Source organism: Microtus oregoni, unplaced genomic scaffold, assembly GCF_018167655.1.
Source record: "Microtus oregoni isolate MIOR12 unplaced genomic scaffold, Mior012 000004F_ref0000308, whole genome shotgun sequence".
NCBI classification, from domain to species: Eukaryota; Metazoa; Chordata; class Mammalia; order Rodentia; family Cricetidae; genus Microtus; species Microtus oregoni.
The window spans coordinates 43,610,603-43,622,036 of record NW_024543063.1 but is presented as its reverse complement, the minus strand read 5'-3'; positions in this window follow the sequence as shown (position 1 = coordinate 43,622,036).

Here is an 11,434-nt window from a genome sequence, read left to right as displayed (position 1 = left end):
CCAGGACAGCCAGGTCCACACACAGAGAAACCCTGACTCAAAGCAACAAAACCGTACTCTCAAATGTGTAAAAGTCCCCCTGCCGCCTAACCGCACTCTGCAGAAACGACTTTTGTTTGTGGTGTGTCCCCTCGGACTCCCCTCTACATGGAAGCACCCACATATGAGTCCACTGTGCTCTGGGGGTGGAGTGCCCGCCCTTGTTTGTGTTTATGGCTGTTTAGCATTTCCCCTGACTAACGGGGACAGTTCTGTAGTTGCTTTGCTGTTTTAAGATGGCGCTGATGCTGCTGCCTCCTGTCAGCCAGGCTTGTCAGGAGGACGTATTTAGCCAGTCTCCTCATGGTCCTTTGATGGCTGCCAGCATTTGATGTCTCCTAGAGCCCCAGCGGACACCCTTGTCCACGCTCCTGGGCCCAGCTTGGGTGTTAAGTGAAGCTGGTTCCGAGAGCGGTCGTGGTTGGTCAGCACAGGTGTGTTTGACATTTGGAGATAGTCAGCTGGTTCACCTGATGGTCTGCTTCTGATGTGGTTCTGTGGCCAATACTTTTGTGTCCAGTTGCCCTTGAAGAGGAACAGGAAAGCATGCCATCTGATTGTGGGTAACATAGACAAGTGGAAAATGACACGGTGTGGAGAAGCTTGGGGACCTAGTTTGGAGGGCACCCGAGATCACTGGTGTCGTCATCCTGGGCCTCACAACAGGGCTATCAAGTGTGAGTTCTTTAGGCTGTGCTTGCGGTGGGGAAGGACGTGGGAAGAGGCTGTGCTGGGAGAGCACCGTGCTGTCTGACCTGCTAAGAGAAGTCAGACATCTTCACGCCTGACGTGGCATCTCCAGTCCTCACAGTGTGTGCTGATGAACTAATGGCTAGAACTGGCTTACGGGCTAGATGCAAATATAGGTGTCCAGTCTAGGTCTGTACCTACTCTGGGCTAGATGCAAATCTAGGTGTCCAGTCTAGGTCTGTACCTACTCTGGGCAGTGGTGAGCCAGGAAGCCCAGGAGGGCACTAAGAGGTACACAGAACAGCTCCCCGCAGCTGGGGACAGGAGGTCCTGGATGACTCGTGCACCCTGGCCAGGACTGTAGGGATCAATCTCATTGCCCTTTGCGTTGACTGGTTCGAGTCCCTGCCTTTCACCAGGAGCCTCACCACGAGAAAGCCTTGGGACAGCCAAACCAGATGCAGAATGACTGTCCCTAATATTTATTTATTTTAAATTTACACACACACACACACACACACACACACACACACACACACACACAATATTCTGTCTGTGTGTGTCTGAAGACCAGAAGAGGGCAGCAGACCTCATTATAGATGGTTGTGAGCCACCATGTGGTTGCCCGGAATTGAACTCAGGACCTTTGGAAGAGCAGGCAATGCTCTTAACCACTGAGCCATCTCTCCAGCCCTGTCCCTAATATTTATAATAAGAAATTTGAGATGTGCAGAAAATCTAAACAAGTGGGATAATACCCATAGTCCATCTAGACTTGGGGATTCTGTCTTTTCTGTTTACTCTGTCAATCTTTTTTTTTTTTTTGATTTTTCGAGACAGGGTTTCTCTGTGGCTTTGGAGCCTGTCCTGGAACTAGCTTTGTAGACCAGGCTGGTCTCGAACTCACAGAGATCCGCCTGCCTCTGCCTCCCGAGTGCTGGGATTAAAGGCGTGCGCCACCATCGCCCGGCTCTGTCAATCTTTTTAAACCTGTTTATATACTGTATTTTAATTTATTCCTAAGTAAATAATAACTTGAACTATTTGAGAATACATATATATTCCTAAATTGCCATTAATCTATAGCTATATCTAAGAAAATGAGCCACAGTTCCTTGACATCCTGTAATGTTCGTGCATACTCCAGTGCCTCCTCTTGGCCCCACGTTCCTTCCACGGCCAGGCAGATTTCACCTGTGTGCTCTCCAGCTTCCTCTAGTCTAGCGAGGTGAGCAGTCCTGCAGACAGTTCTGCATTCCTAATCCCTGGATTAAAGACTACATTTCCTGATCTCTGATATATCTGAGTTTGGTCATTTGACCCCTTCCGTTCAGTGTGAAGGCACTGGGTGGTCTTTCAGGGAGGTCTTTTCCGACTATAACATGAGTGTGGTGGTTGGAGCCCTGGCATCCGCATTAGCTCTGGGGATCAGGGTCACCCTCCAGAGATGACAGTGGGCAAGGAGAGAAAGAGCTTTGTGGAATGGCCAATAGGTGCTCGGCCTACTTCTTCATCACTTTAATGTTGTAAGCTAGACCTGCTTCTAAGTAGTCAACCCTAACCTCAGCAAGAAAAGTGACTGAGGCCTCTCACAACTGTGGATCAGCCTGGGAGAGATGTTGCTTCCTGCTGAGAGGGACTTCAGGCTTTTTCCTCCAGGTGCAGATCTTGGTCAGTGCACCACGAGAACATGATGGGGGTCAATGGGTCACCTAGTCTTGAGTAAGTGCCACTGTGTTGAGTAAGTCTCAGCAGCCAGGGGATCTTTCCATAAGAACCCCATGGTCCAACGGGTGGGAAATAAAGTCCGTGCACCTGGACACCAGGGGACATGACGGAGAGGCGTCTGTGCAAAGTGGGGGTGACCTGAAGTGGCACCCAGTTGGGCTGTGATAGGCCTGGGAAAGACACAAAAGCAGCTTTTCAGCAGGGTTATGAATGACCTGGGAACTGACCCAGGGACTAGCTGGTCAAAGGGCTGGACCTTCGGGAGAGGGAGTGAGCTTAGCCGTTCGCATTCCTCAGATGACCAGAAGACCGTTCCTGGGTGTGGGAAGTCCCAACTGGGAAGTACCCTACAGGAAATGACAGGAGGGACAGTGTGAGGGTTGAGTCCCAGCTCCTCCTGTGTTCTCATCAACCACTTGGCTTGGGCCAGAAGCAAAATGGTTCAAAGGATCAGACCTGGCTCCTGTCCCAGCCTTTTTCTTTTAAGCCACCAACCAGCTCCCAAATCACAATACAGAGACTTATTATTAGCTTTGAATGCTCAGCCTAGCTCAGGCATGTTTCTGGCTAGCTCTTTTAACTTAAATTAACCTGTTCACTTTATCTACCTTTTGCTTTCTTAATTCTGCATATCTTACTTTCACTGTGTCTGGCTGGCTGGTGTCTGCCTGGCTTCTTGTCCCAGGCGTCTCCCTCATTCTCTCCTTTTGTTCTTTTCTTCTTTTTGAGCCTAGGGTTCTCCTATTTATTCTCTCTGTCTGTTAGCTCCACCTGTCCTTTCTCTGACTAGCTATTGGCTGTTCAGCTTTTTATTAAACCAATCAGGTACCATAGGCAGGCAAGGTAAAACAGATGCTTTTCATAGTTAAACACACATTCTTACATCATTAAACAAATACAGCATAAACAAAAGCAACAAGCTTTAACACAGTTTAAGTAACATTCCTCAGCATAAACAAAATAACACATCTTTGCCTAGTTAAAATAGCGTTCTTCCACAGGCTCTTCCCGCCCCAGACAGAGTCACTGAGTGTCCTGGCTGTAGCAATTTCAGTTATTCTCCTGGGTGCTGAGTCTTGTTCTTCCTTGTTCTTGTTCTTCCTTGTTCTAGTTCATTCTTGTTCTTGTTCATTCTTGTTCTTGTTCATTCTTGTCATTCTTCTTTTTCCTTCTCTTCCTCCTTCTTTGTTTTTCGAGACAGGGTTTCTCTGTGTAGCCCTGGCTGTCCTGGAGCTCACTCTGTAGACCAGGCTGGCCTAGAACTCAGAGATCTACCTGTCTCTGCCTTCCAAATGCTGGGGTTAAAAGTGTGCACCACCACTGCCAGAAAATGAACTTTTCTTTTAATTTTTACTTTTTGAGACAGGTTCTCACTATGTAGCTTTGGCTGGCTTGAACCTGTGGAGATCAGACTGATCTTGAACTCATAGAGATTTGCCTGCCTCTTCTGCCCCCCTTGAGTCTGATTCTTTTTTTTTATTTATTTATTATGTATACAATATTCTGTGTGTATGCCTGCTGGCCAGAAGAGGGCACCAGACCTCATTACAGATGGTTGTGAGCCACCATGTGGTTGCTGGGAATTGAACTCAGGACCTTTAGAAGAGCAGGCAATGCTCTTAACCTCTGAGCCATCTCTCCAGCCCTGAGTCTGATTCTTAACAGTCTGCTGTGGATGCTGAGTCTTGGGACCCAAAATATATCAGACTGGTGAGATCAGGATTTCCATTTTATGCGAGTCTCTAACCATTAAGAACAAACACAAGCGTGTGCATAACTGGATCTGAACTGTGTCCTTCATTCTTTAATTATTTGTTGGTGCGACCCTGCTGTCAGTGGCTGAGCTACGTGCTGGGAATGGGGATGACCATGCTTCGCTACCCTTAGTCTCTGGGAAGCCACACACAAATACAAGGGGCAGAATCCTGCTTCTCACATCCCGTGGCAGGAGAAGGAGCCTGAGCTCTACAGTGGGGAGGGGAGTCACTCTGGGTTACTGGGTGTGTGTGGTAGCAGATTCCTTGGACTGATTATTCAAAAACACAATTCTATGCTCACTCCACCCCCACCAGAGCTATCCATCAGGGGACTGGGCTGTGTGGCTCCTCCCAGCTCCTCCTAACAACAGTCTCCTGATTGGCACTGGGGGACTCTGTTGTCTGGCTGCGATGAGGCCATTTGCTTGAGCTCTTGCCTAATAATGTACGTTCCAGCCGTGGTCTACGTGATCTGTGCTAGCTCCTCACAGCCCTTCCACTGGTGTCCTTGGATGTCCCTGGAGGCCTGGGCCAAGGGGCCCCTTCTCTCAGAGCCTCGCTCTCTTCAAAGCACTGGGTTTCCCAGCTTTGGGGGTGCCAGCGTCTTAGTGGCCTTCTTCCCACTCTGTTGGGTGTCACTGTCATGTTCATAGTTCAGACGTGATACACAGATTTCCTCATGGCCCACATAGCTAATGAGAAATGACTTCAGCCTGGCCAGCATGGGCAATCTCTTCTGGGGAAGCCATATGCTAACCCAGGACCAAAGGGTCTGCTACCTGCTGGCTCCCAGAGGTGACTTTGGTGGGAACTGGACCCAATGGTGTGAAGGACCCCTACTAGCAGGAAAAGTCAGCCTGTAGATTAGGCCCCCTAGTGGTCCTGGGTGTGGCATATGTCTCAGGCCTGTCTCCTCTGCTTACTATTTCTTACTTTGTTACTCTGAGCAAATTCCTAATCCTCTATCTCAGCTATAAAGATGGGCTTGTTAAATGATGGCAGGTCCTCCTGCCTTGGGGACTTGACGAATCCAATCAGTAGTGCTCAGAATCCAGGCAGAACAGTGCCCAGCTCATGGTAAGGACCCTCGCGTGTGGCCTGTTATTGCTGTGTGATGGCTGCCTTTTCTGTAAGGGGCTTGGCAGGCTGGTTCTGTAAGGCCCAGCCATTCAGGGCTGTAGAGAGAGAAGGTAGCACTTGGCTGTGGCGTTGCATCATGTCTGCTCTCACTCCAAACTCTGAGGGCAGAGGTTCTGTTTACTCTCCATGTGGTTCAGCAAACAGAACTGAGTTGTGTGCTGGCATTGCTGGGGACACTGATGGCAGAGAATAAGCAAATGACAACATGGTGACATTGGTTACCTAGGCTCCACGAGGCCGTCTGTCCCACAAATGCAGAGTGAAGGAAGTGGGATAAGTCGGCATGACTTTTGGATACAGTTAGTCTTTAGAGTTACAGTAATATTCTTTTGCCTTTGACCTTTGACCCAGCTCTTAAAGGCCGACTTTATTGACAGTTGTGACAGACTTCACGTGTTTCCTGTCTCTGCAAGGGGTTGGCTTGAGGATCATGTTTAGTTTGGCAGCCGAGATCTTGGGAATTCCTCCTTTATGCAATGGTTAGGTTGATTTTGGGAGGACGCTGATGTTTTTGGATAAGTTTTTCTAAAAGCTTGAAACTTCGGTGCATATGGTGCAGACGCTGGCAAGTTTGTGTGCCAGTGGCCCAGTTTCTGAGAACAGAATTGCAGGCACTCAGAACTATTGCTGGGAAGCAGTGCCTGTGTTCCCGGCAGGGCAGTGCTGCGTAGTCCCTGGCAGCTGATTGCTGGGTGATGTTCTAGAAATGGGTGTCTTAACAGGAACATCTGTAATTTTCATATTGAGACAAGGTGCAATTTTGAACAACATGTTCTGGAGTCCAACACTCCTCCTTTGATCCTGCTGGAAAGTCGTGTGCACCCAAGGAAAACATGGGGTTCTCTGTCCATGCTGCTCATGCCTTCCCTATTCCACCAGTTCTGAGATGCTGCTTATCTTTCCATTTTGAAGCTGGGCGGTGGTGGCGCACGCCTTTAATCCCAGCACTCGGGAGGCAGAGGCAGGCGGATCTTTGTGAGTTCGAGACCAGCCTGGTCTACAAGATCTAGTTCCAGGACAGGTTCCAAAGCTACAGAGAAACCCTGTCTCGAAAAACAAAAAACCAAAACCAACCAACCAAACAAACAAACAAAAAAAAAACCAACAAAAAATACAGAAATGGAATAATACAGACAGGTGTGGTGGCTTATGCCCATATTCCCAGAACTTGAGAGCTGAGGCAGGAGGATTGCCAGTACTCAGTGGGCTGCGTAATGAGTTCTAAGCATCCTGAGCTACAGAGTGAGACTCTATTTCAAAAATACAAAGACAACAATAACAGCAGCAGCAACAACAAAACCCTCACCAAACCCCACTCAAATCAGCAATAACTGAGTAAGGTAATGGAGGTAGGAGCAGAGAAATAAAATAGAACTTGTGGGTGACCCTGCCTGTAATTACATTAAATATAAATAAAGCAAATATTCTAATTAAAAGGCAAAGGGTGGGTAAGTTCTCTAGGTGATATAGATAAATAGAGAAGATGAAGCACAGAAACACTAATTAGAAGTAACTTCGCTCATCCCGAGGGACTTTACGGCAAGAAGAGTTAACTAGAGATGAGCGAGGACATCTCATAATCGGTGGTTGATTCCAGTGGAAGATGCAGGATGTCTAACATTGACTGTTCCTAACAACAGAACTTGAGAAAAAAAGATGGGCCAGTCTTTGAAACTACATGGAATATGTTCAGTGAGCATGGTTGGAACTGAAGTCAGTAGGGAGAAGTCATAAAAACTTCCGTGTTTGCAAGTTTAGCATCATGTAGCATGCACAAACATTCATATAAATAAAAAATGAATAATCCAAATAAGGTACGGAACAAACAAGACAGGGAATGAAAACTGCCAATATTTTTCAATGGCTGAGTAAAGTGAATTAAAACGGGATGTAAGTCAAGGGCGCAGGGGAGGGCGTGGCTTTAAATGTATGTCTCATAGGTACAGCGCTTACATTGATGTAAGCTTCTACTTTAAGAAATTCAGAAAATAAAATACACCTAGGACAGAGAGGGGAGGAAAAGAGATGGCAGAGAAAATGGGAGCCTTTAGGCCAGGTAAGGTATTCTAGACCTGTAACCTCAGCACTTGGAAAGTAGAGGCAGACATTCAAGACCAGCCTGGTTACATAGCAAGTTTGTGAACACTCTGGATTACACGAGACTCTCTTCAAAAAACTAAAACACAGGGGTTTGGAGAGAGAGAGCTCGGCAGTTAAGAAGGCTTATTACTGTTGAAGAGGACCCAATTTCAATTCCCAACACCCATGTAAGCCCACACTGAGTGGCTCAGCACTGACTGTTATTATAGCTCCACGGGATCTCAAACCCTCTTTTGGCCATCTTTCTGGTCTCCATGGGCACTGGCACATGTGTGCATACATGCACGTACACATGCACATAAAAATAAAAAGGCAAAACAAACAAGTCAAACCCACAGAAACGAAAGAAATGGGGTCCCTGACATAGGAAAGAGACAAACAATATAAGAAGTCCAAGTAAGGAACCACTGAGACAGCTCAATGGCTAAAGGCACCTGCTGCCAAGTCCAGACCTGAGTTCTATCCCCAGATCTACATGGTGGAGGAAGAGGAGCAACTCCTGCAGGTGGTCCTTTGTGTGCACACATACACACACACACACACACACACACACACACACACACACACCATGTGCGTGCACACACACCCATACCACGTGCACACACACATTCGCTGTGTGTGCAACTGAAAAAATACAGTCAAAGCAATGTGAATGTATAACGGGAAGTAGCCTTAGCTATTGGTTACCTTGAAGTGGAGAAATAATATGGGAAATTTTATTTTACTTTTTACTGTTGTGGGCAAAAACCTCAAGAATTTGTAGCCGAATGAACTCTTTTGTTTTTGAGACAGGTTCTTGCTATGCCTATAGCCCAGGCTGGTCTTTAATTCCCTGTGTAGCCTAGAGTAGACTTAGAAACGGGAAACCATTAGAATCACTGCACGTGCACAGTGGGGACCTGGCTCCCCAAACCCTGCTCACATGGGTCTCACTCCGTGAGAGCTAGGCTTGGGTGAGCTTTTCTTCCACCATTATCTTTGAAAATACAAATACTTAATACTTTAAAGATACTTCAAGCCGGGCGGTGGTGGCGCACGCCTTTAATCCCAGCACGCGGGAGGCAGAGGCAGGCGGATCTCTGTGAGTTCGAGGCCAGCCTGGTCTACAAGAGCTAGTTCCGAGACCGGCACCAAAGCTACAGAGAAACCCTGTCTCGAAAAACCAAAAAAAAAAAAAAAAAAAAAAAAGATACTGCATTTGTGGCGACACGGGCAGACAATAAAGCAACGGTAAAGCACACATCCGTGGTTACCGCCAAGGCCACACTGGGCCACTGACATCACACCTTTGTTTTCATTCCTCCCAGGCGCTTTCTGTAGCAGCTTTTTGCCACCTCCTCAGGACGGGTGGCACTTCACATTTTGTGTTTTCCAGCCCATTGAAAACTTGAAAACTAAAGTTCCGGTGTTAATTGGAGGGTACAGCTGTGTGATTCACCATTGATTATTGCTCGCTTCCCCCCCATGTGGCAAAGTTCACTTACTATTTATTTCTTGCGTTATTTTTTTACTGTGATAAAATAGATAGAATGTACAGCTTGTCTCTAGCCCCTCTCAGCTTCCATTTCAGCCGTGCGGCTCACACCGGCAATGTTGTGCAACCACCAGCACTGTTCCGAAAACATCTTCACCACCCAACCAGAAACTACACAATTTTTAAGCAACAGCTCCCCTCTTCCAGCTTCTGGCAGTTTCTCACATTTTAAAAGATAGCATGTGTGCACGCGCACATGCTTACGGTACATGTGGTTCGATCCACCATGTGGTTTCTGAGCAAACTCAGGTCTTCAGGTTTGGCTGCAAGTGCCTTTGCTCACTGAGCCATCTTGCCAGGCCCTTCCTCTGGCAGTTCCTCATCTACTTCCTGCCTTGTGTATCTCTCTTTCGGCTCCTTCCACTTAGTAGGTTTCTGAGGTTATGATAGGAGGCATCAATCTTTTCTGTAGGGGGATAAGAGTCTCTTGCATGTACAGATCAGTCTGCAATCTTCTGTTGCTGGATACCTGGGCTCTTTCTACCTTCCCACCACTCTGAAGGTGCTGCAGGGAACACTGCCAGAAAGCCTCTTGTTTTAGTTCCTGTTAGTGGACACCTTGTTACGTGACAAAATTTTTCCTAGGGAAGATGCAACACACATGTCTCCTCACCCCAGATGGGGGTCCAGTGACAGATCAAAGTATTACAGCCCTCAAGTCCAACTTGGTTAGCCAGTGCATTTTGGCGGGGTCACTGATTGGAATATTGATGGAGTGGAAAGGATATCTGTATCACCAAAGCCCACTCCAGAGTAGGTGACAGCTCACACAGCTAGGAATCCGGAGCACACTGCACAGCCTGCAGGTCACTCAGCAGGCTGGAGGGTATCCTTGCCAAGTGACTCTGGTCTAATCCTCCTCCAGGCAGCTGCTGGCTTCAGAGTCTTCTTTGCAGCTTTATTGTTTACTCTGGCAGGAAGGGGCCTAGTGAATCTGGTCACTTTGGGGGACTTCCTGAAGCTATTTTGAGTTGTTTATTTTCTTGCTTAGCTTCCCTGAAGTATGGAATGTTTCAATCTGGGTGGAGGGACCATTGCACAACACACCTACAGGTGGAATTGAGGGGTGGTGGTGGGGGACACAGGAATCCTGGGATCAGCATTCGAACAGACCACAGAGCTATGCCTTGGAGCAGGTACCATTCTCCATTCCTACCGCAGTGCATGAGGGTCCAGTTCCCCCACCTCTTCCCTAAGACTTGACTTGCCGTAGGAGCCCTTCACATATTTTGGGTACTAAGTCTTTTTCAAACAGAATATCTGCAAACATTTTCTCCCTTTCTGTGGATTTTTTTACCTTTGCTTTTAGTTTTTATTATTGTTTCCAAATTATGTGTAGGTGTGTGTTTGCATGTCTTGCATGAGGGCTCAGAGGCACTGGGTACCCTGGAGCTGGAATCATAGGCTGTTGTAAGCCACCTGATGCTCGGAATCGAACCCGGGTTCGCTGGAAAAGCAACAAGTGCTCTTAACCACTGAGCCATCACTCCAGCCCTGTTTTTTCACTTTCTTGATACTGTTTGCGATTTGGGATCATATTTGAGAATCCTTTACCAAACTGTGCCTGGTTTTGAGCTTTACAAGAGCAGTATTATTCCCAATGCAATTGCCTGCTATTTTGTATATTGTTGAAAACTATAAGACTTTCTCGTGGCTGGAGAGATGGTTCAGAGGTAAGAGCATTGCCTGCTCTTCCAAAGGTCCTGAGTTCAATTCCCAGCAATCACATGGTGGCTCACAACCATCTGTAATGAGGTCTGGTGTCCTCTTCTGGCCTGCAGGCATACACACAGACAGAATATTGTATATATAATAAATAAATATTAAAAAAAAGATTTTCTCTATTCTCTGTTGTTCAGGCATTTTCATGGCTTTCCATCTTCCACCGTGTGACCACACGGCACATCAGTTTCCAGTCCCCTGTTGATAAGTGTCTGCGTTCTTCTCAGTTGTTTTGACGACATCGATGCCACTATAAACAACCCATTTAATTCTTTGGTACGATCTAATTTAAAAACAGCTAACTTTTTTTTTTAATGAGTGAAGATATTAGAATGAATGAACAGCATAGCAGGGCAGGTATTTGACTGAAACACTGATGTTTCTCAGCTGCCTATCTTGACTAGAAACTGGTCTACGAAGCTACAGCAAGCCCTGCTACTGAACTTGCTCAGTGTCTACACTAACCACGTGGTGGGTTTTTCTGCTGCGAGCAATCAGAGGAGTCACAGGCTCATTTCCCTGATTTCAAGTCGGAATACTTAGCAACAGGAAGATGTCCACACAGGTTGGTAAGCAACTATGAAATACAAACCTTTTCTTTACCTACCGGCTCTCCCTGAGGGAGGCTGCAGGGGGGTCTACCCCGGAGAGTCTATCTTGAAACGATCCTAAGATAAACCTTTGTCAGCACTGAAAACTCCGGAGTGAAAACCAGCATGAGGGT